General features: G+C 35.7%; 18 non-coding genes across 18 annotated transcripts; all 18 read left to right on the forward strand.

Annotated features, from left to right (window-relative positions):
- Nucleotides 1-1391: 1391 nt before the first annotated feature.
- On the forward strand, nucleotides 1392-1463 carry TRNAH-GUG (transfer RNA histidin (anticodon GUG)). The gene has a single exon. It is a non-coding gene; the product is annotated as a tRNA-His (tRNA).
- A 1002-nt stretch (nucleotides 1464-2465) lies between these two features.
- Nucleotides 2466-2538, forward strand: TRNAH-AUG (transfer RNA histidin (anticodon AUG)). Its single transcript has one exon. It is a non-coding gene; the product is annotated as a tRNA-His (tRNA).
- A 1165-nt stretch (nucleotides 2539-3703) lies between these two features.
- TRNAH-GUG (transfer RNA histidin (anticodon GUG)) lies at nucleotides 3704-3775 on the forward strand. The gene has a single exon. It is a non-coding gene; the product is annotated as a tRNA-His (tRNA).
- A 2158-nt stretch (nucleotides 3776-5933) lies between these two features.
- On the forward strand, nucleotides 5934-6006 carry TRNAH-AUG (transfer RNA histidin (anticodon AUG)). The gene has a single exon. It is a non-coding gene; the product is annotated as a tRNA-His (tRNA).
- Nucleotides 6007-6014: 8 nt separating this feature from the next.
- Nucleotides 6015-6086, forward strand: TRNAH-GUG (transfer RNA histidin (anticodon GUG)). Its single transcript has one exon. It is a non-coding gene; the product is annotated as a tRNA-His (tRNA).
- Nucleotides 6087-8821: 2735 nt separating this feature from the next.
- TRNAR-ACG (transfer RNA arginine (anticodon ACG)) lies at nucleotides 8822-8894 on the forward strand. The gene has a single exon. It is a non-coding gene; the product is annotated as a tRNA-Arg (tRNA).
- Nucleotides 8895-9401: 507 nt separating this feature from the next.
- TRNAR-ACG (transfer RNA arginine (anticodon ACG)) lies at nucleotides 9402-9474 on the forward strand. The gene has a single exon. It is a non-coding gene; the product is annotated as a tRNA-Arg (tRNA).
- Nucleotides 9475-9979: 505 nt separating this feature from the next.
- On the forward strand, nucleotides 9980-10052 carry TRNAH-AUG (transfer RNA histidin (anticodon AUG)). The gene has a single exon. It is a non-coding gene; the product is annotated as a tRNA-His (tRNA).
- An 8-nt stretch (nucleotides 10053-10060) lies between these two features.
- TRNAH-GUG (transfer RNA histidin (anticodon GUG)) lies at nucleotides 10061-10132 on the forward strand. Its single transcript has one exon. It is a non-coding gene; the product is annotated as a tRNA-His (tRNA).
- Nucleotides 10133-10637: 505 nt separating this feature from the next.
- Nucleotides 10638-10709, forward strand: TRNAH-GUG (transfer RNA histidin (anticodon GUG)). Its single transcript has one exon. It is a non-coding gene; the product is annotated as a tRNA-His (tRNA).
- A 1002-nt stretch (nucleotides 10710-11711) lies between these two features.
- Nucleotides 11712-11784, forward strand: TRNAH-AUG (transfer RNA histidin (anticodon AUG)). Its single transcript has one exon. It is a non-coding gene; the product is annotated as a tRNA-His (tRNA).
- A 1165-nt stretch (nucleotides 11785-12949) lies between these two features.
- Nucleotides 12950-13021, forward strand: TRNAH-GUG (transfer RNA histidin (anticodon GUG)). Its single transcript has one exon. It is a non-coding gene; the product is annotated as a tRNA-His (tRNA).
- Nucleotides 13022-16338: 3317 nt separating this feature from the next.
- TRNAR-ACG (transfer RNA arginine (anticodon ACG)) lies at nucleotides 16339-16411 on the forward strand. The gene has a single exon. It is a non-coding gene; the product is annotated as a tRNA-Arg (tRNA).
- Nucleotides 16412-16997: 586 nt separating this feature from the next.
- Nucleotides 16998-17069, forward strand: TRNAH-GUG (transfer RNA histidin (anticodon GUG)). The gene has a single exon. It is a non-coding gene; the product is annotated as a tRNA-His (tRNA).
- Nucleotides 17070-17575: 506 nt separating this feature from the next.
- Nucleotides 17576-17647, forward strand: TRNAH-GUG (transfer RNA histidin (anticodon GUG)). Its single transcript has one exon. It is a non-coding gene; the product is annotated as a tRNA-His (tRNA).
- A 3894-nt stretch (nucleotides 17648-21541) lies between these two features.
- TRNAR-ACG (transfer RNA arginine (anticodon ACG)) lies at nucleotides 21542-21614 on the forward strand. Its single transcript has one exon. It is a non-coding gene; the product is annotated as a tRNA-Arg (tRNA).
- Nucleotides 21615-22200: 586 nt separating this feature from the next.
- On the forward strand, nucleotides 22201-22272 carry TRNAH-GUG (transfer RNA histidin (anticodon GUG)). Its single transcript has one exon. It is a non-coding gene; the product is annotated as a tRNA-His (tRNA).
- A 506-nt stretch (nucleotides 22273-22778) lies between these two features.
- TRNAH-GUG (transfer RNA histidin (anticodon GUG)) lies at nucleotides 22779-22850 on the forward strand. The gene has a single exon. It is a non-coding gene; the product is annotated as a tRNA-His (tRNA).
- The last annotated feature ends 916 nt before the right edge of the window (nucleotides 22851-23766 follow it).

The raw sequence follows: 23766 nt of genomic DNA on the forward strand, positions 1-23766 counted from the left end.
GGATTATTTTACCTAAAACGTTTTTGGGAAACAATCCCTGCAGATAGTGTACAGTCAATTTCCAAAATGTGATTCTGTATATACTTCAATAACCATAAAACTCCAAAACTGGCTCAAAAACAGGAAAGACACTTCAATTACTACAGGGCACCTGGGCCAGTGGCGCAATGGATAACATGTCTGACTATGGATCATAAGTTTGTAGGTTCGACTCCTACCTGGCTCACTTAAATTGCCGTGATCGTATAGTGGTTAGTACTCTGCGTTGCGGCCGCAGCAACTCCGGTTCAAATCCGAGTCACGGCATTTTGATTTTGTTTCTCAATCATCCATTTTTTCACAATACTGAATCTTAAGAAAATTTCAGAAAGTAAGCAGATTCTTTGAAGGTGCTTGCACTATTTGTGTTTAATGCTTATTATAAAGCTATCTTAACATGCTTTGAATAATTTAATTGTGAATTATTGTACTAAAGTTCTTGGAATTTGACATAAATTCTAGAATTCAGGAAAGAAGAATGTTTGGGCTTCCTTCTGAGTAAGTTCATCACATTTTTGAAATATCTTTTAGCAGTCACAATTATTATTTTACCTAACACGTTTTTGGGAAACAATCCCTGCAGATAGTCTACAGTCAATTTCCAAAATGTGATTCTGTATATACTTCAATAACCGTAAAACTCTGAAAATAGGCTCAAAAACAGGAAAGACACTTCAATTCCTACAAAACACGTCGGCCAGTGGCGCAATGGATAACGCGTCTGACTACGCATCAGAAGATTGTAGGTTCGACTCCTACCTGGCTCGCTTATATTGCCATGATCGCATAGTGGTTAGTACTCTGCGTTGTGGCCGCAGCAACCCCGGTTCGAAAACATGTCACGACATTTTGATTTTGTTTCTCAATCATCCATTTTTTCACAATACTGAATCTTAAGAAAATTTCAGAAAGTAAGCAGATTCTTTGAAGGTGCTTGCACTATTTGTGTTTAATGCTTATTATAAAGCTATCTTAACATGCTTTGAATAATTTAATTGTGAATTATTTTACTAAAGGACTGGGAATTTGACATAAATTCTGGAATTCAGGAAAGAAGAATGTTTGGGCTCTGTCTGAGTAAGTTCATTACATTTTTGAAAGATCTTTTAGCAGTCACAAGGATTATTGTACCTAAAACGTTTTTGGAAATCAATCCCTGCAGATAGTGTACAGTCAATTTCCAAAATGTGATTCTGTATATACTTCAATAACCATAAAACTTTAAAACAGGCTCAAAAACAGGAAAGACACTTCAATTACTACAAGACACCCGGGACAGTGGGCAATGGATAACGTGTCTGACTATGGATCTGTAGATTGTAGGTTCTACTCCTACCTGGCTCACTAAAATTGCCGTGATCGTATAGTGGTTAGTACTCTGCGTTGTGGCCGCAGCAACCCCGGTTCGAATCCGGGTCACGGCATTTTGATTTTGTTTCTCAATCATCCATTTTTTCACAATACTGAATCTTAAGAAAATTTCTGAAAGTAAGCAGATTCTTTGAAGGTGCTTGCTCTATTTGTGTTTAATGCTTATTATAAAGCTATCTTAACATGCTTTGAATAATTTAATTGTGAATTATTTTTCTAAAGGACTGGGAATTTGACATAAATTCTAGAATTCAGGAAAGAAGAATGTTTGGGCTCTGTCTGAGTAAGTTCATTACATTTTTTAAAGATCTTTTAGCAGTCACAAGGATTATTGTACCTAAAACATTTTTGGGAAACAATCCCTGCAGATAGTGTAAAGTCAATTTCCAAAATGTGATTCTGTATATACTTCAATAACCATAAAACTTTAAAACAGGCTCAAAAACAGGAAAGACTCTTCAATTGCTACAAGACACCTGGGACAGTGGGCAACGGATAACGTGTCTGACTATAGATCAGAAGATTGTAGGTTCGACTCCTACCTGGCTCGTTTAAATTGCAGTGATTGTATAGTAGTTAGTACTCTGCGTTGTGGTTGCCACAACCCCATTTTGAAAACGGGTCACAGCATTTTGATTTTGTTTCACAATCATCCATTTTTTCACAATACTGGATCTTAAGAAAATTTCAGAAAGTAAGCAGATTCTTTGAAGGTGCTTGCACTATTTGTGTTTAATGCTTATTATAAAGCTATCTTAACATGCTTTGAATAATTTAATTGTGAATTATTGTACTAAAGGACTGGGAATTTGACATAAATTCTGGAATTCAGGAAAGAAGAATGTTTGGGCTCTGTCTGAGTAAGTTCATCACATTTTTTAAAGATCTTTTAGCAGTCACAAGGATTATTTTACCTAAAACGTTTTTGGGAAACAATCCCTGCAGATAGTGTACAGTCAATTTCCAAAATGTGATTCTGTATATACTTCAATAACCATAAAACTCCAAAACTGGCTCAAAAACAGGAAAGACACTTCAATTACTACAGGGCACCTGGGCCAGTGGCGCAATGGATAACGTGTCTGACTATGGATCATAAGTTTGTAGGTTCGACTCCTACCTGGCTCGCTTAAATTGCCGTGATCGTATAGTGGTTAGTACTCTGCGTTGTGGCCGCAGCAACTCCGGTTCGAATCCGAGTCACGGCATTTTGATTTTGTTTCTCAATCATCCATTTTTTCACAATACTGAATCTTAAGAAAATTTCAGAAAGTAAGCAGATTCTTTGAAGGTGCTTGCACTATTTGTGTTTAATGCTTATTATAAAGCTATCTTAACATGCTTTGAATAATTTAATTGTGAATTATTGTACTAAAGTTCTTGGAATTTGACATAAATTCTAGAATTCAGGAAAGAAGAATGTTTGGGCTTCCTTCTGAGTAAGTTCATCACATTTTTGAAATATCTTTTAGCAGTCACAATTATTATTTTACCTAACACATTTTTGGGAAACAATCCCTGCAGATAGTCTACAGTCAATTTCCAAAATGTGATTCTGTATATACTTCAATAACCGTAAAACTCTGAAAATAGGCTCAAAAACAGGAAAGACACTTCAATTACTACAAAACACGTCGGCCAGTGGCGCAATGGATAACGCGTCTGACTACGCATCAGAAGATTGTAGGTTTGACTCCTACCTGGCTCGCTTATATTGCCATGATCGCATAGTGGTTAGTACTCTGCGTTGTGGCCGCAGCAACCCCGGTTCGAAAACAGGTCACGACATTTTGATTTTGTTTCTCAATCATCCATTTTTTCACAATACTGAATCTTAAGAAAATTTCAGAAAGTAAGCAGATTCTTTGAAGGTGCTTGCACTATTTGTGTTTAATGCTTATTATAAAGCTATCTTAACATGCTTTGAATAATTTAATTGTGAATTATTTTACTAAAGGACTGGGAATTTGACATAAATTCTGGAATTCAGGAAAGAAGAATGTTTGGGCTCTGTCTGAGTAAGTTCATTACATTTTTGAAAGATCTTTTAGCAGTCACAAGGATTATTGTACCTAAAACGTTTTTGGAAATCAATCCCTGCAGATAGTGTACAGTCAATTTCCAAAATGTGATTCTGTATATACTTCAATAACCATAAAACTTTAAAACAGGCTCAAAAACAGGAAAGACACTTCAATTACTACAAGACACCCGGGACAGTGGGCAATGGATAACGTGTCTGACTATGGATCTGTAGATTGTAGGTTCTACTCCTACCTGGCTCACTAAAATTGCCGTGATCGTATAGTGGTTAGTACTCTGCGTTGTGGCCGCAGCAACCCCGGTTCGAATCCGGGTCACGGCATTTTGATTTTGTTTCTCAATCATCCATTTTTCACAATACTGAATCTTAAGAAAATTTCAGAAAGTAAGCAGATTCTTTGAAGGTGCTTGCACTATTTGTGTTTAATGCTTATTATAAAGCTATCTTAACATGCTTTGAATAATTTAATTGTGAATTATTTTACTAAAGGACTGGGAATTTGACATAAATTCTAGAATTCAGGAAAGAAGAATGTTTGGGCTCTGTCTGAGTAAGTTCATTACATTTTTTAAAGATCTTTTAGCAGTCACAAGGATTATTGTACCTAAAACATTTTTGGGAAACAATCCCTGCAGATAGTGTAAAGTCAATTTCCAAAATGTGATTCTGTATATACTTCAATAACCATAAAACTTTAAAACAGGCTCAAAAACAGGAAAGACTCTTCAATTGCTACAAGACACCTGGAACAGTGGGCAATGGATAACGCGTCTGACTATAGATCAGAAGATTGTAGGTTCGACTCCTACCTGGCTCGCTTAAATTGCTGTGATTGTATAGTAGTTAGTACTCTGCGTTGTGGCTGCAGCAACCCCATTTCGAAAACGGGTCACAGCATTTTGATTTTGTTTCACAATCATCCATTTTTTCACAATACTGAATCTTAAGAAAATGTCAGAAAGTAAGCAGATTCTTTGAAGGTGCTTGCACTATTTGTGTTTAAAGCTTATTATAAAGCTATCTTAACATGCTTTGAATAATTGAATAGTGAATTATTGTACTAAAGGACTGGGAATTTGACATAAATTCTGGAATTCAGGAAAGAAGAATGTTTGGGCTCTGTCTGAGTAAGTTCATCACATTTTATAAAGATCTTTTAGCAGTCATAAGGATTATTTTGCCTAAAACGTTTTTGGGAAACAATCCCTGCAGATAGTGTACAGTCAATTTCCAAAATGTGATTCTGTATATACTTCAAAAACCATAAAACTCCAAAACTGGCTCAAAAACAGGAAAGACACTTCAATTACTACAGGGCACCTGGGCCAGTGGCGCAATGGATAACGTGTCTGACTACAGATCATAAGTTTGTAGGTTCGACTCATACCTGGCTCGCTTAAATTGACGTGATCGTATAGTGGTTAGTACTCTGCGTTGTGGCCGCAGCAACCCCGGTTCGAAAACGGGTCACAGCATTTTGATTTTGTTTCACAATCATCCATTTTTTCACAATACTGAATCTTAAGAAAATTTCAGAAAGTAAGCAGATTCTTTGAAGGTGCTTGCACTATTTGTGTTTAATGCTTATTATAAAGCTATCTTAACATGCTTTGAATAATTTAATTGTGAATTATTTTACTAAAGGACTGGGAATTTGACATAAATTCTGGAATTCAGGAAAGAAGAATGTTTGTGCTCTGTCTGAGTAAGTTCATTACATTTTTGAAAGATCTTTTAGCAGTCACAAGGATTATTGTACCTAAAACTTTTTTGGGAAACAATCCCTGCAGATAGTCTACAGTCAATTTCCAAAATGTGATTCTGTATATACTTCAATAACCATAAAACTCTGAAAATAGGCTCAAAAACAGGAAAGACACTTCAATTACTACAAAACACTTCGGCCAGTGGCGCAATGGATAACGCGTCTGACTACGCATCAGAAGATTGTAGGTTCGACTCCTACCTGGCTCGCTTATATTGCCATGATCGCATAGTGGTTAGTACTCTGCGTTGTGGCCGCAGCAACCCCGGTTTGAAAACAGGTCACGACATTTTGATTTTGTTTCTCAATCATCCATTTTTTCACAATACTGAATCTTAAGAAAATTTCAGAAAGTAAGCAGATTCTTTGAAGGTGCTTGCACTATTTGTGTTTAATGCTTATTATAAAGCTATCTTAACATGCTTTGAATAATTTAATTGTGAATTATTTTACTAAAGGACTGGGAATTTGACATAAATTCTGGAATTCAGGAAAGAAGAATGTTTGTGCTCTGTCTGAGTAAGTTCATTACATTTTTGAAAGATCTTATAGCAGTCACAAGGATTATTGTACCTAAAACGTTTTTGGGAATCAATCCCTGCAGATAGTGTACAGTCAATTTCCAAAATGTGATTCTGTATATACTTCAATAACCATAAAACTTTAAAACAGGCTCAAAAAGAGGAAAGACACTTCAATTACTACAGGGCACCTGGGCCAGTGGCGCAATGGATAACGTTTCTGACTATGGATCATAAGTTTGTAGGTTCGACTCCTACCTGGCTCGCTTAAATTGCCGTGATCGTATAGTGGTTAGTACTCTGCGTTGTGGCCGCAGCAACCCCGGTTCGAAACCGGGTCACGGCATTTTGATTTTGTTTCTCAATCATCCATTTTTTCACAATACTGAATCTTAAGAAAATTTCAGAAAGTAAGCAGATTCTTTGAAGGTGCTTGCACTATTTGTGTTTAATGCTTATTATAAAGCTATCTTAACATGCTTTGAATAATTTAATTGTGAATTATTGTACTAAAGGACTGGGAATTTGACATAAATTCTAGAATTCAGGAAAGAAGAATGTTTGGGCTCTGTCAGAGTAAGTTCATCACATTTTTTAAAGATCTTTCAGCAGTCACAAGGATTATTTTACCTAAAACTTTTTGGGAAACAATCCCTGCAGATAGTGTACAGTCAATTTCCAAAATGTGATTCTGTATATACTTCAATAACCATAAAATTCTGAAAACAGGCTCAAAAACAGGAAAGACACTTCAATTACTACAAGACACCCGGGACAGTGGGCAATGGATAACGTGTCTGACTATGGATCTGTAGATTGTAGGTTCTACTCCTACCTGGCTCACTAAAATTGCCGTGATCGTATAGTGGTTAGTACTCTGCGTTGTGGCCGCAGCAACCCAGGTTCGAATCCGGGTCACGGCATTTTGATTTTGTTTCTCAATCATCCATTTTTTCACAATACTGAATCTTAAGAAAATTTCTGAAAGTAAGCAGATTCTTTGAAGGTGCTTGCTCTATTTGTGTTTAATGCTTATTATAAAGCTATCTTAACATGCTTTGAATAATTTAATTGTGAATTATTTTTCTAAAGGACTGGGAATTTGACATAAATTCTAGAATTCAGGAAAGAAGAATGTTTGGGCTCTGTCTGAGTAAGTTCATTACATTTTTTAAAGATCTTTTAGCAGTCACAAGGATTATTGTACCTAAAACATTTTTGGGAAACAATCCCTGCAGATAGTGTAAAGTCAATTTCCAAAATGTGATTCTGTATATACTTCAATAACCATAAAACTTTAAAACAGGCTCAAAAACAGGAAAGACTCTTCAATTGCTACAAGACACCTGGGACAGTGGGCAATGGATAACGTGTCTGACTATAGATCAGAAGATTGTAGGTTTGACTCTTACCTGGCTCGCTTAAATTGCCGTGATTGTATAGTAGTTAGTACTCTGCGTTGTGGTTGCCACAACCCCATTTTGAAAACGGGTCACAGCATTTTGATTTTGTTTCACAATCATCCATTTTTTCACAATACTGGATATTAAGAAAATTTCAGAAAGTAAGCAGATTCTTTGAAGGTGCTTGCACTATTTGTGTTTAATGCTTATTATAAAGCTATCTTAACATGCTTTGAATAATATAATTGTGAATTATTTTACTAAAGGACTTGGAATTTGACATAAATTCTAGAATTCAGGAAAGAAGAATGTTTGGGCTCTGTGTGAGTAAGTTCATTACATTTTTTAAAGATCTTTTAGCAGTCACAAGGATTATTGTACCTAAAACATTTTTGGGAAACAATCCCTGCAGATAGTGTACTGTCAATTTCCAAAATGTGATTCTGTATATACTTCAATAACCATAAAACTTTAAAACAGGCTCAAAAACAGGAAAGACTCTTCAATTGCTACAAGACACCTGGAACAGTGGGCAATGGATAACGCGTCTGACTATAGATCAGAAGATTGTAGGTTCGACTCCTACCTGGCTCGCTTAAATTGCCGTGATTGTATAGTAGTTAGTACTCTGCGTTGTGGCTGCAGCAACCCCATTTCGAAACGGGTCACAGCATTTTGATTTTGTTTCACAATCATCCATTTTTTCACAATACTGAATCTTAAGAAAATTTCAGAAAGTAAGCAGATTCTTTGAAGGTGCTTGCACTATTTGTGTTTAAAGCTTATTATAAAGCTATCTTAACATGCTTTGAATAATTTAATTGTGAATTATTGTACTAAAGGACTGGGAATTTGACATAAATTCTGGAATTCAGGAAAGAAGAATGTTTGGGCTCTGTCTGAGTAAGTTCATCACATTTTTTAAAGATCTTTTAGCAGTCATAAGGATTATTTTACCTAAAACGTTTTTGGGAAACAATCCCTGCAGATAGTGTACAGTCAATTTCCAAAATGTGATTCTGTATATACTTCAATAACCATAAAACTCCAAAACTGGCTCAAAAACAGGAAAGACACTTCAATTACTACAGGGCACCTGGGCCAGTGGCGCAATGGATAACGTGTCTGACTACGGATCATAAGTTTGTAGGTTCGACTCCTACCTGGTTCGCTTAAATTGACGTGATCATATAGTGGTTAGTACTCTGCGTTGTGGCCGCAGCAACCCCGGTTCGAAAACGGGTCACAGCATTTTGATTTTGTTTCACAATCATCCATTTTTTCACAATACTGAATCTTAAGAAAATTTCATAAAGTAAGCAGATTCTTTGAAGGTGCTTGCACTATTTGTGTTTAATGCTTATTATAAAGCTATCTTAACATGCTTTGAATAATTTAATTGTGAATTATTGTACTAAAGTACTGGGAATTTGACATAAATTCTAGAATTCAGGAAAGAAGAATGTTTGGGCTTCCTTCTGAGTAAGTTCATCACATTTTTGAAATATCTTTTAGCAGTAACAATTATTATTTTACCTAAAACGTTTTTGGGAAACAATCCCTGCAGATAGTCTACAGTCAATTTCCAAAATGTGATTCTGTATATACTTCAATAACCATAAAACTCTGAAAATAGGCTCAAAAACAGGAAAGACACTTCAATTACTACAAAACACGTGGGCCAGTGGCGCAATGGATAACGCGTCTGACTACGGATCAGAAGATTGTAGGTTTGACTCCTACCTGGCTCGCTTATATTGCCTTGATCACATAGTGGTTAGTACTCTGCATTGTGGCCGCAGCAACCCCTGTTCGAAAACAGGTCACGACATTTTGATTTTGTTTCTCAATCATCCATTTTTTCACAATACTGAATCTTAAGAAAATTTCAGAAAGTAAGCAGATTCTTTGAAGGTGCTTGCACTATTTGTGTTTAATGCTTATTATAAAGCTATCTTAACATGCTTTGAATAATTTAATTGTGAATTATTGTACTAAAGTACTGGGAATTTGACATAAATTCTAGAATTCAGGAAAGAAGAATGTTTGGGCTTCCTTCTGAGTAAGTTCATCACATTTTTGAAATATCTTTTAGCAGTCACAATTATTATTTTACCTAAAACGTTTTTGGGAAACAATCCCTGCAGATAGTCTACAGTCAATTTCCAAAATGTGATTCTGTATATACTTCAATAACCATAAAACTCTGAAAATAGGCTCAAAAACAGGAAAGACACTTCAATTACTACAAAACACGTGGGCCAGTGGCGCAATGGATAACGCGTCTGACTACGGATCAGAAGATTGTAGGTTCGACTCCTACCTGGCTCGCTTATATTGCCTTGATCGCATAGTGGTTAGTACTCTGCGTTGTGGCCGCAGCAACCCCGGTTCGAAAACAGGTCACAACATTTTGATTTTGTTTCTCAATCATCCATTTTTTCACAATACTGAATCTTAAGAAAATTTCAGAAAGTAAGCAGATTCTTTGAAGGTGCTTGCACTATTTGTGTTTAATGCTTATTATAAAGCTATCTTAACATGCTTTGAATAATTTAATTGTGAATTATTTTACTAAAGGACTGGGAATTTGACATAAATTCTGGAATTCAGGAAAGAAGAATGTTTGTGCTCTGTCTGAGTAAGTTCATTACATTTTTGAAAGATCTTTTAGCAGTCACAAGGATTATTGTACCTAAAACGTTTTTGGGAATCAATCCCTGCAGATAGTGTACAGTCAATTTCCAAAATGTGATTCTGTATATACTTCAATAACCATAAAACTTTAAAACAGGCTCAAAAACAGGAAAGACACTTCAATTACTACAGGGCACCTGGGCCAGTGGCGCAATGGATAACGTTTCTGACTATGGATCATAAGTTTGTAGGTTCGACTCCTACCTGGCTCGCTTAAATTGCCGTGATCGTATAGTGGTTAGTACTCTGCGTTGTGGCCGCAGCAACCCCGGTTCGAATCCGGGTCACGGCATTTTGATTTTGTTTCTCAATCATCCATTTTTTCACAATACTGAATCTTAAGAAAATTTCAGAAAGTAAGCAGATTCTTTGAAGGTGCTTGCACTATTTGTGTTTAATGCTTATTATAAAGCTATCTTAACATGCTTTGAATAATTTAATTGTGAATTATTGTACTAAAGGACTGGGAATTTGACATAAATTCTAGAATTCAGGAAAGAAGAATGTTTGGGCTCTGTCAGAGTAAGTTCATCACATTTTTTAAAGATCTTTCAGCAGTCACAAGGATTATTTTACCTAAAACTTTTTGGGAAACAATCCCTGCAGATAGTGTACAGTCAATTTCCAAAATGTGATTCTGTATATACTTCAATAACCATAAAATTCTGAAAACAGGCTCAAAAACAGGAAAGACACTTCAATTACTACAAGACACCCGGGACAGTGGGCAATGGATAACGTGTCTGACTATGGATCTGTAGATTGTAGGTTCTACTCCTACCTGGCTCACTAAAATTGCCGTGATCGTATAGTGGTTAGTACTCTGCGTTGTGGCCGCAGCAACCCCGGTTCGAATCCGGGTCACGGCATTTTGATTTTGTTTCTCAATCATCCATTTTTTCACAATACTGAATCTTAAGAAAATTTCTGAAAGTAAGCAGATTCTTTGAAGGTGCTTGCTCTATTTGTGTTTAATGCTTATTATAAAGCTATCTTAACATGCTTTGAATAATTTAATTGTGAATTATTTTTCTAAAGGACTGGGAATTTGACATAAATTCTAGAATTCAGGAAAGAAGAATGTTTGGGCTCTGTCTGAGTAAGTTCATTACATTTTTTAAAGATCTTTTAGCAGTCACAAGGATTATTGTACCTAAAACATTTTTGGGAAACAATCCCTGCAGATAGTGTAAAGTCAATTTCCAAAATGTGATTCTGTATATACTTCAATAACCATAAAACTTTAAAACAGGCTCAAAAACAGGAAAGACTCTTCAATTGCTACAAGACACCTGGGACAGTGGGCAATGGATAACGTGTCTGACTATAGATCAGAAGATTGTAGGTTCGACTCTTACCTGGCTCGCTTAAATTGCCGTGATTGTATAGTAGTTAGTACTCTGCGTTGTGGTTGCCACAACCCCATTTTGAAAACGGGTCACAGCATTTTGATTTTGTTTCACAATCATCCATTTTTTCACAATACTGGATCTTAAGAAAATTTCAGAAAGTAAGCAGATTCTTTGAAGGTGCTTGCACTATTTGTGTTTAATGCTTATTATAAAGCTATCTTAACATGCTTTGAATAATTTAATTGTGAATTATTGTACTAAAGGACTGGGAATTTGACATAAATTCTGGAATTCAGGAAAGAAGAATGTTTGGGCTCTGTCTGAGTAAGTTCATCACATTTTTTAAAGATCTTTTAGCAGTCACAAGGATTATTTTACCTAAAACGTTTTTGGGAATCAATCCCTGCAGATAGTGTACAGTCAATTTCCAAAATGTGATTCTGTATATACTTCAATAACCATAAAACTCCAAAACTGGCTCAAAAACAGGAAAGACACTTCAATTACTACAGGGCACCTGGGCCAGTGGCGCAATGGATAACGTGTCTGACTATGGATCATAAGTTTGTAGGTTCGACTCCTACCTGGCTCGCTTAAATTGCCGTGATCGTATAGTGGTTAGTACTCTGCGTTGTGGCCGCAGCAACTCCGGTTCGAATCCGGGTCACGGCATTTTGATTTTGTTTCTCAATCATCCATTTTTTCACAATACTGAATCTTAAGAAAATTTCAGAAAGTAAGCAGATTCTTTGAAGGTGCTTGCACTATTTGTGTTTAATGCTTATTATAAAGCTATCTTAACATGCTTTGAATAATTTAATTGTGAATTATTGTACTAAAGTTCTTGGAATTTGACATAAATTCTAGAATTCAGGAAAGAAGAATGTTTGGGCTTCCTTCTGAGTAAGTTCATCACATTTTTGAAATATCTTTTAGCAGTCACAATTATTATTTTACCTAACACGTTTTTGGGAAACAATCCCTGCAGATAGTCTACAGTCAATTTCCAAAATGTGATTCTGTATATACTTCAATAACCATAAAACTCTGAAAATAGGCTCAAAAACAGGAAAGACACTTCAATTACTACAAAACACGTCAGCCAGTGGCGCAATGGATAATGCGTCTGACTACGCATCAGAAGATTGTAGGTTCTACTCCTACGTGGCTCGCTTATATTGCCATGATCGCATAGTGGTTAGTACTCTGCGTTGTGGCCGCAGCAACCCCGGTTCGAAAACAGGTCACGACATTTTGATTTTGTTTCTCAATCATCCATTTTTTCACAATACTGAATCTTAAGAAAATTTCAGAAAGTAAGCAGATTCTTTGAAGGTGCTTGCACTATTTGTGTTTAATGCTTATTATAAAGCTATCTTAACATGCTTTGAATAATTTAATTGTGAATTATTTTACTAAAGGACTGGGAATTTGACATAAATTCTGGAATTCAGGAAAGAAGAATGTTTGTGCTCTGTCTGAGTAAGTTCATTACATTTTTGAAAGATCTTTTAGCAGTCACAAGGATTATTGTACCTAAAACGTTTTTGGAAATCAATCCCTGCAGATAGTGTACAGTCAATTTCCAAAATGTGATTCTGTATATACTTCAATAACCATAAAACTTTAAAACAGGCTCAAAAACAGGAAAGACACTTCAATTACTACAAGACACCCGGGACAGTGGGCAATGGATAACGTGTCTGACTATGGATCTGTAGATTGTAGGTTCTACTCCTACCTGGCTCACTAAAATTGCCGTGATCGTATAGTGGTTAGTACTCTGCGTTGTGGCCGCAGCAACCCCGGTTCGAATCCGGGTCACGGCATTTTGATTTTGTTTCTCAATCATCCATTTTTCACAATACTGAATCTTAAGAAAATTTCAGAAAGTAAGCAGATTCTTTGAAGGTGCTTGCACTATTTGTGTTTAATGCTTATTATAAAGCTATCTTAACATGCTTTGAATAATTTAATTGTGAATTATTTTACTAAAGGACTGGGAATTTGACATAAATTCTAGAATTCAGGAAAGAAGAATGTTTGGGCTCTGTCTGAGTAAGTTCATTACATTTTTTAAAGATCTTTTAGCAGTCACAAGGATTATTGTACCTAAAACATTTTTGGGAAACAATCCCTGCAGATAGTGTACTGTCAATTTCCAAAATGTGATTCTGTATATACTTCAATAACCATAAAACTTTAAAACAGGCTCAAAAACAGGAAAGACTCTTCAATTGCTACAAGACACCTGGAACAGTGGGCAATGGATAACGCATCTGACTATAGATCAGAAGATTGTAGGTTCGACTCCTACCTGGCTCGCTTAAATTGCTGTGATTGTATAGTAGTTAGTACTCTGCGTTGTGGCTGCAGCAACCCCATTTCGAAAACGGGTCACAGCATTTTGATTTTGTTTCACAATCATCCATTTTTTCACAATACTGAATCTTAAGAAAATTTCAGAAAGTAAGCAGATTCTTTGAAGGTGCTTGCACTATTTGTGTTTAAAGCTTATTATAAAGCTATCTTAACATGCTTTGAATAATTTAATTGTGAATTATTGTACTAAAGTACTGGGAATTTGACATAAATTCTAGAATTCAGGAAAGAAGAATGTTTGGGCTTCCTTCTGAGTAAGTTCATCACATTTTTGAAATATCTTTTAGCAGTCACAATTATTATTTTACCTAAAACGTTTTTGGGAAACAATCCCTGCAGATAGTCTACAGTCAATTTCCAAAATGTGATTCTGTATATACTTCAATAACCATAAAACTCTGAAAATAGGCTCAAAAACAGGAAAGACACTTCAATTACTACAAAACACGTCGGCCAGTGGCGCAATGGATAACGCGTCTGACTACGCATCAGAAGATTGTAGGTTCAACTCCTACCTGGCTCGCTTATATTGCCATGATCGCATAGTGGTTAGTACTCTGCGTTGTGGCCGCAGCAACCCCTGTTCGAAAACAGGTCACGACATTTTGATTTTGTTTCTCAATCATCCATTTTTTCACAATACTGAATCTTAAGAAAATTTCAGAAAGTAAGCAGATTCTTTGAAGGTGCTTGCACTATTTGTGTTTAATGCTTATTATAAAGCTATCTTAACATGCTTTGAATAATTTAATTTTGAATTATTTTACTAAAGGACTGGGAATTTGACATAAATTCTGGAATTCAGGAAAGAAGAATGTTTGTGCTCTGTCTGAGTAAGTTCATTACATTTTTGAAAGATCTTTTAGCAGTCACAAGGATTATTGTACCTAAAACGTTTTTGGAAATCAATCCCTGCAGATAGTGTACAGTCAATTTCCAAAATGTGATTCTGTATATACTTCAATAACATTAAAACTTTAAAACAGGCTCAAAAACAGGAAAGACACTTCAATTACTACAGGGCACCTAGGCCAGTGGCGCAATGGATAACGTGTCTGACTATGGATCATAAGTTTGTAGGTTCGACTCCTACCTGGCTCGCTTAAATTGCCGTGATCGTATAGTGGTTAGTACTCTGCATTTTGGTCGCAGCAACCCTGGTTCGAATCCGGGTCACGGCATTTTGATTTTGTTTCTCAATCATCCATTTTTTCACAATACTTAATCTTATGAAAATTTCAGAAAGTAAGCAGATTCTTTGAAGGTGATTGCACTATTTGTGTTTAATGCTTATTATAAAGCTATCTTAACATGCTTTGAATAATTTAATTGTGAATTATTGTACTAAAGGACTGGGAATTTGACATAAATTCTAGAATTCAGGAAAGAAGAATGTTTGGGCTCTGTCAGAGTAAGTTCATCACATTTTTTAAAGATCTTTTAGCAGTCACAAGGATTATTTTACCTAAAACGTTTTTGGGAAACAATCCCTGCAGATAGTGTACAGTCAATTTCCAAAATGTGATTCTGTATATACTTCAATAACCATAAAATTCTGAAAACAGGCTCGAAAACAGGAAAGACACTTCAATTACTACAAGACACCTGGAACAGTGGGCAATGGATAACGCGTCTGACTATAGATCAGAAGATTGTAGGTTCGACTCCTACCTGGCTCGCTTAAATTGCTGTGCTTGTATAGTAGTTAGTATTCTGCGTTGTGGCTGCAGCAACCCCATTTCGAAAACGGGTCACAGCATTTTGATTTTGTTTCACAATCATCCATTTTTTCACAATACTGAACCTTAAGAAAATTTCAGAAAGTAAGCAGATTCTTTGAAGGTGCTTGCACTATTTGTTTTTAAAGCTTATTATAAAGCTATCTTAACATGCTTTGAATAATTTAATTGTGAATTATTGTACTAAAGGACTGGGAATTTGACATAAATTCTGGAATTCAAGAAAGAAGAATGTTTGGGCTCTGTCTGAGTAAGTTCATCACATTTTTTAAAGATCTTTTAGCAGTCATAAGGATTATTTTACCTAAAACGTTTTTGGGAAACAATCCCTGCAGATAGTGTACAGTCAATTTCCAAAATGTGATTCTGTATATACTTCAATAACCATAAAACTCCAAAACTGGCTCAAAAACAGGAAAGACACTTCAATTACTACAGGGCACCTGGGCCAGTGGCGCAATGGATAACGTGTCTGACTACGGATCATAAGTTTGTAGGTTCGACTCCTACCTGGTTCGCTTAAATTGACGTGATCATATAGTGGTTAGTACTCTGCGTTGTGGCCGCAGCAACCCCGGTTCGAAAACGGGTCACAGCATTTTGATTTTGTTTCACAATCATCCATTTTTTCACAATACTGAATCTTAAGAAAATTTCATAAAGTAAGCAGATTCTTTGAAGGTGCTTGCACTATTTGTGTTTAATGCTTATTATAAAGCTATCTTAACATGCTTTGAATAATTTAATTGTGAATTATTGTACTAAAGTACTGGGAATTTGACATAAATTCTAGAATTCAGGAAAGAAGAATGTTTGGGCTTCCTTCTGAGTAAGTTCATCACATTTTTGAAATATCTTTTAGCAGTAACAATTATTATTTTACCTAAAACGTTTTTGGGAAACAATCCCTGCAGATAGTCTACAGTCAATTTCCAAAATGTGATTCTGTATATACTTCAATAACCATAAAACTCTGAAAATAGGCTCAAAAACAGGAAAGACACTTCAATTACTACAAAACACGTGGGCCAGTGGCGCAATGGATAACGCGTCTGACTACGGATCAGAAGATTGTAGGTTTAACTCCTACCTGGCTCGCTTATATTGCCTTGATCGCATAGTGGTTAGTACTCTGCATTGTGGCCGCAGCAACCCCTGTTCGAAAACAGGTCACGACATTTTGATTTTGTTTCTCAATCATCCATTTTTTCACAATACTGAATCTTAAGAAAATTTCAGAAAGTAAGCAGATTCTTTGAAGGTGCTTGCACTATTTGTGTTTAATGCTTATTATAAAGCTATCTTAACATGCTTTGAATAATTTAATTGTGAATTATTTTACTAAAGGACTGGGAATTTGACATAAATTCTGGAATTCAGGAAAGAAGAATGTTTGTGCTCTGTCTGAGTAAGTTCATTACATTTTTGAAAGATCTTTTAGCAGTCACAAGGATTATTGTACCTAAAACGTTTTTGGGAATCAATCCCTGCAGATAGTGTACAGTCAATTTCCAAAATGAGATTCTGTATATACTTCAATAACCATAAAACTTTAAAACAGGCTCAAAAACAGGAAAGACACTTCAATTACTACAGGGCACCTGGGCCATTGGCGCAATGGATAACGTGTCTGACTATGCATCATAAGTTTGTAGGTTCGACTCCTACCTGGCTCGCTTAAATTGCCGTGATCGTATAGTGGTTAGTACTCTGCGTTGTGGCCGCAGCAACCCCGGTTCGAATCCGGGTCACGGCATTTTGATTTTGTCTCTCAATCATCCATTTTTTCACAATACTGAATCTTAAGAAAATTTCAGAAAGTAAGCAGATTCTTTGAAGGTGATTGCACTATTTGTGTTTAATGCTTATTATAAAGCTATCTTAACATGCTTTGAATAATTTAATTGTGAATTATTGTACTAAAGGACTGGGAATTTGACATAAATTCTAGAATTCAGGAAAGAAGAATGTTTGGGCTCTGTCAGAGTAAGTTCATCACATTTTTTAAAGATCTTTTAGCAGTCACAAGGATTATTTTACCTAAAACGTTTTTGGGAAACAATCCCTGCAGATAGTGTACAGTCAATTTCCAAAATGTGATTCTGTATATACTTCAATAACCATAAAATTCTGAAAACAGGCTCAAAAACAGGAAAGACACTTCAATTACTACAAGACACCCGGGACAGTGGGCAATGGATAACGTGTCTGACTATGGATCTGTAGATTGTAGGTTCTACTCCTACCTGGCTCACTAAAATTGCCGTGATCGTATAGTGGTTAGTACTCTGCGTTGTGGCCGCAGCAACCCCGGTTCGAATCCGGGTCACGGCATTTTGATTTTGTTTCTCAATCATCCATTTTTTCACAATACTGAATCTTAAGAAAATTTCAGAAAGTAAGCAGATTCTTTGAAGGTGCTTGCTCTATTTGTGTTTAATGCTTATTATAAAGCTATCTTAACATGCTTTGAATAATTTAATTGTGAATTATTTTTCTAAAGGACTGGGAATTTGACATAAATTCTAGAATTCAGGAAAGAAGAATGTTTGGGCTCTGTCTGAGTAAGTTCATTACATTTTTTAAAGATCTTTTAGCAGTCACAAGGATTATTGTACCTAAAACATTTTTGGGAAACAATCCCTGCAGATAGTGTACAGTCAATTTCCAAAATGTGATTCTGTATATACTTCAATAACCATAAAACTTTAAAACAGGCTCAAAAACAGGAAAGACTCTTCAATTGCTACAAGACACCTGGGACAGTGGGCAATGGATAACGTGTCTGACTATAGATAAGAAGATTGTAGGTTTGACTCCTACCTGGCTCGCTTAAATTGCCGTGATTGTATAGTAGTTAGTACTCTGCGTTGTGGTTGCCACAACCCCATTTTGAAAACGGGTCACAGCATTTTGATTTTGTTTCACAATCATCCATTTTTTCACAATACTGGATCTTAAGAAAATTTCAGAAAGTAAGCAGATTCTTTGAAGGTGCTTGCACTATTTGTGTTTAATGCTTATTATAAAGCTATCTTAACATGCTTTGAATAATTTAATTGTGAATTATTGTACTAAAGGACTGGGAATTTGACATAAATTCTGGAATTCAGGAAAGAAGAATGTTTGGGCTCTGTCTGAGTAAGTTCATTACATTTTTTAAAGATCTTTTAGCAGTCACAAGGATTATTGTACCTAAAACATTTTTGGGAAACAATCCCTGCAGATAGTGTACTGTCAATTTCCAAAATGTGATTCTGTATATACTTCAATAACCATAAAACTTTAAAACAGGCTCAAAAACAGGAAAGACTCTTCAATTGCTACAAGACACCTGGAACAGTGGGCAATGGATAACGCATCTGACTATAGATCAGAAGATTGTAGGTTCGACTCCTACCTGGCTCGCTTAAATTGCTGTGATTGTATAGTAGTTAGTACTCTGCGTTGTGGCTGCAGCAACCCCATTTCGAAAACGGGTCACAGCATTTTGATTTTGTTTCACAATCATCCATTTTTTCACAATACTGAATCTTAAGAAAATTTCAGAAAGTAAGCAGATTCTTTGAAGGTGCTTGCACTATTTGTGTTTAAAGCTTATTATAAAGCTATCTTAACATGCTTTGAATAATTTAATTGTGAATTATTGTACTAAAGTACTGGGAATTTGACATAAATTCTAGAATTCAGGAAAGAAGAATGTTTGGGCTTCCTTCTGAGTAAGTTCATCACATTTTTGAAATATCTTTTAGCAGTCACAATTATTATTTTACCTAAAACGTTTTTGGGAAACAATCCCTGCAGATAGTCTACAGTCAATTTCCAAAATGTGATTCTGTATATACTTCAATAACCATAAAACTCTGAAAATAGGCTCAAAAACAGGAAAGACACTTCAATTACTACAAAACACGTCGGCCAGTGGCGCAATGGATAACGCGTCTGACTACGCATCAGAAGATTGTAGGTTCAACTCCTACCTGGCTCGCTTATATTGCCATGATCGCATAGTGGTTAGTACTCTGCGTTGTGGCCGCAGCAACCCCTGTTCGAAAACAGGTCATGACATTTTGATTTTGTTTCTCAATCATCCATTTTTCACAATACTGAATCTTAAGAAAATTTCAGAAAGTAAGCAGATTCTTTGAAGGTGCTTGCACTATTTGTGTTTAATGCTTATTATAAAGCTATCTTAACATGCTTTGAATAATTTAATTGTGAATTATTTTACTAAAGGACTGGGAATTTGACATAAATTCTGGAATTCAGGAAAGAAGAATGTTTGTGCTCTGTCTGAGTAAGTTCATTACATTTTTGAAAGATCTTTTAGCAGTCACAAGGATTATTGTACCTAAAACGTTTTTGGAAATCAATCCCTGCAGATAGTGTACAGTCAATTTCCAAAATGTGATTCTGTATATACTTCAATAACATTAAAACTTTAAAACAGGCTCAAAAACAGGAAAGACACTTCAATTACTACAGGGCACCTAGGCCAGTGGCGCAATGGATAACGTGTCTGACTATGGATCATAAGTTTGTAGGTTCGACTCCTACCTGGCTCGCTTAAATTGCCGTGATCGTATAGTGGTTAGTACTCTGCATTTTGGTCGCAGCAACCCTGGTTCGAATCCGGGTCACGGCATTTTGATTTTGTTTCTCAATCATCCATTTTTTCACAATACTTAATCTTATGAAAATTTCAGAAAGTAAGCAGATTCTTTGAAGGTGATTGCACTATTTGTGTTTAATGCTTATTATAAAGCTATCTTAACATGCTTTGAATAATTTAATTGTGAATTATTGTACTAAAGGACTGGGAATTTGACATAAATTCTAGAATTCAGGAAAGAAGAATGTTTGGGCTCTGTCAGAGTAAGTTCATCACATTTTTTAAAGATCTTTTAGCAGTCACAAGGATTATTTTACCTAAAACGTTTTTGGGAAACAATCCCTGCAGATAGTGTACAGTCAATTTCCAAAATGTGATTCTGTATATACTTCAATAACCATAAAATTCTGAAAACAGGCTCGAAAACAGGAAAGACACTTCAATTACTACAAGACACCTGGAACAGTGGGCAATGGATAACGCGTCTGACTATAGATCAGAAGATTGTAGGTTCGACTCCTACCTGGCTCGCTTAAATTGCTGTGCTTGTATAGTAGTTAGTATTCTGCGTTGTGGCTGCAGCAACCCCATTTCGAAAACGGGTCACAGCATTTTGATTTTGTTTCACAATCATCCATTTTTTCACAATACTGAACCTTAAGAAAATTTCAGAAAGTAAGCAGATTCTTTGAAGGTGCTTGCACTATTTGTTTTTAAAGCTTATTATAAAGCTATCTTAACATGCTTTGAATAATTTAATTGTGAATTATTGTACTAAAGGACTGGGAATTTGACATAAATTCTGGAATTCAGGAAAGAAGAATGTTTGGGCTCTGTCTGAGTAAGTTCATCACATTTTTTAAAGATCTTTTAGCAGTCATAAGGATTATTTTACCTAAAACGTTTTTGGGAAACAATCCCTGCAGATAGTGTACAGTCAATTTCCAAAATGTGATTCTGTATATACTTCAATAACCATAAAACTCCAAAACTGGCTCAAAAACAGGAAAGACACTTCAATTACTACAGGGCACCTGGGCCAGTGGCGCAATGGATAACGTGTCTGACTACGGATCATAAGTTTGTAGGTTCGACTCCTACCTGGTTCGCTTAAATTGACGTGATCATATAGTGGTTAGTACTCTGCGTTGTGGCCGCAGCAACCCCGGTTCGAAAACGGGTCACAGCATTTTGATTTTGTTTCACAATCATCCATTTTTTCACAATACTGAATCTTAAGAAAATTTCATAAAGTAAGCAGATTCTTTGAAGGTGCTTGCACTATTTGTGTTTAATGCTTATTATAAAGCTATCTTAACATGCTTTGAATAATTTAATTGTGAATTATTGTACTAAAGTACTGGGAATTTGACATAAATTCTAGAATTCAGGAAAGAAGAATGTTTGGGCTTCCTTCTGAGTAAGTTCATCACATTTTTGAAATATCTTTTAGCAGTAACAATTATTATTTTACCTAAAACGTTTTTGGGAAACAATCCCTGCAGATAGTCTACAGTCAATTTCCAAAATGTGATTCTGTATATACTTCAATAACCATAAAACTCTGAAAATAGGCTCAAAAACAGGAAAGACACTTCAATTACTACAAAACACGTGGGCCAGTGGCGCAATGGATAACGCGTCTGACTACGGATCAGAAGATTGTAGGTTTGACTCCTACCTGGCTCGCTTATATTGCCTTGATCGCATAGTGGTTAGTACTCTGCATTGTGGCCGCAGCAACCCCTGTTCGAAAACAGGTCACGACATTTTGATTTTGTTTCTCAATCATCCATTTTTTCACAATACTGAATCTTAAGAAAATTTCAGAAAGTAAGCAGATTCTTTGAAGGTGCTTGCACTATTTGTGTTTAATGCTTATTATAAAGCTATCTTAACATGCTTTGAATAATTTAATTGTGAATTATTTTACTAAAGGACTGGGAATTTGACATAAATTCTGGAATTCAGGAAAGAAGAATGTTTGTGCTCTGTCTGAGTAAGTTCATTACATTTTTGAAAGATCTTTTAGCAGTCACAAGGATTATTGTACCTAAAACGTTTTTGGGAATCAATCCCTGCAGATAGTGTACAGTCAATTTCCAAAATGAGATTCTGTATATACTTCAATAACCATAAAACTTTAAAACAGGCTCAAAAACAGGAAAGACACTTCAATTACTACAGGGCACCTGGGCCATTGGCGCAATGGATAACGTGTCTGACTATGCATCATAAGTTTGTAGGTTCGACTCCTACCTGGCTCGCTTAAATTGCCGTGATCGTATAGTGGTTAGTACTCTGCGTTGTGGCCGCAGCAACCCCGGTTCGAATCCGGGTCACGGCATTTTGATTTTGTCTCTCAATCATCCATTTTTTCACAATACTGAATCTTAAGAAAATTTCAGAAAGTAAGCAGATTCTTTGAAGGTGATTGCACTATTTGTGTTTAATGCTTATTATAAAGCTATCTTAACATGCTTTGAATAATTTAATTGTGAATTATTGTACTAAAGGACTGGGAATTTGACATAAATTCTAGAATTCAGGAAAGAAGAATGTTTGGGCTCTGTCAGAGTAAGTTCATCACATTTTTTAAAGATCTTTTAGCAGTCACAAGGATTATTTTACCTAAAACGTTTTTGGGAAACAATCCCTGCAGATAGTGTACAGTCAATTTCCAAAATGTGATTCTGTATATACTTCAATAACCATAAAATTCTGAAAACAGGCTCAAAAACAGGAAAGACACTTCAATTACTACAAGACACCCGGGACAGTGGGCAATGGATAACGTGTCTGACTATGGATCTGTAGATTGTAGGTTCTACTCCTACCTGGCTCACTAAAATTGCCGTGATCGTATAGTGGTTAGTACTCTGCGTTGTGGCCGCAGCAACCCCGGTTCGAATCCGGGTCATGGCATTTTGATTTTGTTTCTCAATCATCCATTTTTTCACAATACTGAATCTTAAGAAAATTTCTGAAAGTAAGCAGATTCTTTGAAGGTGCTTGCTCTATTTGTGTTTAATGCTTATTATAAAGCTATCTTAACATGCTTTGAATAATTTAATTGTGAATTATTTTTCTAAAGGACTGGGAATTTGACATAAATTCTAGAATTCAGGAAAGAAGAATGTTTGGGCTCTGTCTGAGTAAGTTCATTACATTTTTTAAAGATCTTTTAGCAGTCACAAGGATTATTGTACCTAAAACATTTTTGGGAAACAATCCCTGCAGATAGTGTACAGTCAATTTCCAAAATGTGATTCTGTATATACTTCAATAACCATAAAACTTTAAAACAGGCTCAAAAACAGGAAAGACTCTTCAATTGCTACAAGACACCTGGGACAGTGGGCAATGGATAACGTGTCTGACTATAGATAAGAAGATTGTAGGTTTGACTCCTACCTGGCTCGCTTAAATTGCCGTGATTGTATAGTAGTTAGTACTCTGCGTTGTGGTTGCCACAACCCCATTTTGAAAACGGGTCACAGCATTTTGATTTTGTTTCACAATCATCCATTTTTTCACAATACTGGATCTTAAGAAAATTTCAGAAAGTAAGCAGATTCTTTGAAGGTGCTTGCACTATTTGTGTTTAATGCTTATTATAAAGCTATCTTAACATGCTTTGAATAATTTAATTGTGAATTATTGTACTAAAGGACTGGGAATTTGACATAAATTCTGGAATTCAGGAAAGAAGAATGTTTGGGCTCTGTCTGAGTAAGTTCATTACATTTTTTAAAGATCTTTTAGCAGTCACAAGGATTATTGTACCTAAAACATTTTTGGGAAACAATCCCTGCAGATAGTGTACTGTCAATTTCCAAAA

Source organism: Taudactylus pleione, unplaced genomic scaffold (genome assembly GCF_031769625.1).
Source record: "Taudactylus pleione unplaced genomic scaffold, aTauple2 ptg000551l, whole genome shotgun sequence".
In the NCBI taxonomy this organism is placed as follows: domain Eukaryota; kingdom Metazoa; phylum Chordata; class Amphibia; order Anura; family Myobatrachidae; genus Taudactylus; species Taudactylus pleione.